The sequence below is a fragment of the Populus euphratica genome, unplaced genomic scaffold, assembly GCF_000495115.2.
Source record: "Populus euphratica unplaced genomic scaffold, PopEup_1.0 scaffold34.1, whole genome shotgun sequence".
NCBI lineage: Eukaryota > Viridiplantae > Streptophyta > Magnoliopsida > Malpighiales > Salicaceae > Populus > Populus euphratica.
In genome coordinates, this window is record NW_011499883.1 from 1,280,838 (window position 1) to 1,283,831 (window position 2,994).

Here is a 2,994-nt window from a genome sequence, read left to right on the forward strand (position 1 = left end):
CTTTCCTTGCCTTTTCAGTGAATTATCAAGACTGTCTGCCAATAGATTTGCCATGGAAACGGGGTGGATGAAAGCTCAGAGAATCAATAAATCTAAGATTTAAGGCCCCTTAATCATATCAAGCAAGTAATATAAATGGATATTGTTGCCTTTCTCTCTTACTACCACACTCAAATTTCACTCAAATTTAAAGGGTATTTTCTTTTATTTATTTATTATTATTATAGATATCTAGATCAATTTTGCATATTCTTTAATATTTAAACATGACCTAAACTCATCTAACACACGACCCTAGATTGCTTTCTCACTATTGGTTTTCAAATGTTTTTAAGAACATGTCTCCTTTTGGAATCTTGTTTTGAGGCCATAGAGTGTTTTCAAGGTAGGTATGCTGTCTTATTCATTGCAAAAGTAGGGGCATTGTAATTAGCAAGCATGGTAGTCAATTCATCAAACGATAAACATGAATAATTTTTCTTTTCGTTTTTTCAAAATCATATTCGTGATAGATTGAAAAGTTCGACCACAAAAGTTCTAGAAGTGGGGGTTTACTCCTCATATTTCCTTTTTGGCATAAAGTTTTTGAGATGAATCACGGATTATGAGTTCGCATAATTAGTATTAGTATGATTATTATCATATTTTCCAAGCCATATTATTTTTAAAAATAAATTAAAATCATGAATTTAAAATATAACATATATTAAATATTTTTTTTTAAAATATTAATACAGTGATTTATTAAATGATATTTTAAAAAAAAATATTAAGATGATAATATATTGAATTTAGCTAAATCAACTTAGGTTAACTTATTAAATAAGCAACTTGTATAATAAATTCTGTTGAGTTTAATAATTTTTTTTTAGTATTTTATTTAATTATACAATAAAAAAATAAATGAGAAATAATTTTGTAAACCCCCTTAAAGTTGGAAATTTTAGAAAATAAAATAAATATAAAATAAGTAAATGATAATTAGAAAGAGTTTAAATAAGTATTAAGTGGATATAACGATTGTGTAATTTGTAATTTAAAAGTGTATGAATGTAAGCCCCTGGGTAAAAAGCAACCCTCTAAGGTATTGTTCATGCCGAGAGCTTTAAAGAGAAAAGGGAGAAGGGAAAGTGTTTTTCATTCGAAGTTTCTTTTTTCTTTCAAGAATATTTTTCATAAAACAAATTAAAGAGATTTTAAAAGAGGGATATTTATAGAAATTAGTGTTAGAGATTTGCTTGGGTTAGCAAAAGTAAAGAGATTAGTTTATAGAGAGAGAAACAAGTAATCAAGGAGAGGAAAGAAATTGTCACGAGAAATTTCAAAGAAATCTCATATAATTGTTTGAAAAAAAATAGTAGATAAGATGTTTCTCCACTAATTATTTTTTTATTTTAATGTTTTGTAAAAAAATCTTCAATTTATAGAAGAGTTAGGGTTTATGTTGAATTTTAAAGGAAATGTGAAATTGATTTTAATTTGTTAAATTTTACATTAATTAAATAAATTAATAAATTATCATAAAGTAAACATTTTATGTTTATAATTTTTTATTTGTTTTTTTATAAAAAAAAATTATTTTTCATCTTTGTTTAATTTAACTTTTTTAAAAAATTTTATTTTTTGATTAAATTAAATTAATTATTTAAATATATACATGAGATACTCACTTCATAATATTTTATTTGGTTTATTTTCTAAATTATTATTTTTATAAAACTTATGATCTCTTACCGTGTTACTATGCAGTTTTTTAGAACTGTCTCAGTTAGCTATTTTTGTTGATGAGACAATATTCACAGTAGATAAACACTAAGTCCCCATCATATTTCTTTTTTTTTTTCCTTCCAAGTATAATATTAGTAATATATTTTTTATAATTAACTATTTCATTTCTTTTATCACTTCATGTAATGTTGATATATTTTTTTTCATTATATTCATAAATTAAATAAGTTTATTGAACTTTTAATAATTTGGGTCTTAAATTTTTCTTATTGTTTAAAAATGTTGGCATCACCAGATTTTTTATGTAAAAAAAATAATAATTAATCTAGCCTATAGTGTGATGTCACCTATCTAATACACACCAACAAACACAAAAGTGATTAATTTCATGTTCTGATTTATCATTGTTTAATTTCTTTATATTGTTTAAAAAATGAATTTCTAATCATCAATTATTTTAAAATAAGGTGTCATTTTAACTATAATTTGAGGAGAATAAAGAAAACTAAAACTTGAGGAACAAAATGATTCTAAAAAAGAAACATAAGTCATAGGATTGTTTTATTCATAGTTTAAAACTCAGTTTAGTTCAATAAATCATTTAGAATTTGATTGATTCAAAGCTCAAACTCAATTGAATTAGTAATGGATTTATGGATAACCGTGAGGTGTTAACAAATTATTTATAGTCAGAGGAGTTGCTAGATTTATTGGCATCTGCAAGGAGTTACTAGAATAATGGAACATAGGAGTTGTCAGATTTATGGGTAATTGTGAGGTGTTATCAAAGTATTGGTGATTAGTATTTAAAAGTATATTTTTATCAAGGTTTTATATCATCATAGTGCATTTAAAGTATTATTAAATTTCTTAACTTAAACATGTTTTATAATAACAAGTCTAATAATATAAAATATATTTAATTTATGGTAAATGGTCATTTCAAATGCATACATGTTTCACAATTTAAAGGATTGATTGATTGTTTAACTATTGAAAGTTAAAGGACAAAGAAATGGCTAAGGTTAGAAAAGAAATGCTGAATTAATTCAAACTAGAACATTATTCAATCATTGAGTCATATTTGGAGTTGTAGATCTTGAATTTTAGTTTGGTTTATGTGTATAGAAACTTAAGACATAGGCCTAAAACATTCATGAAAAGTCCAAATCTTAGCATAAAAAAAACAGTTTGAATCTGCCTTACAGCCCAGACACTGTTCAAAATTCAATCCATATCTCGAGTTCTAGAAGTCTAAATGAGCTC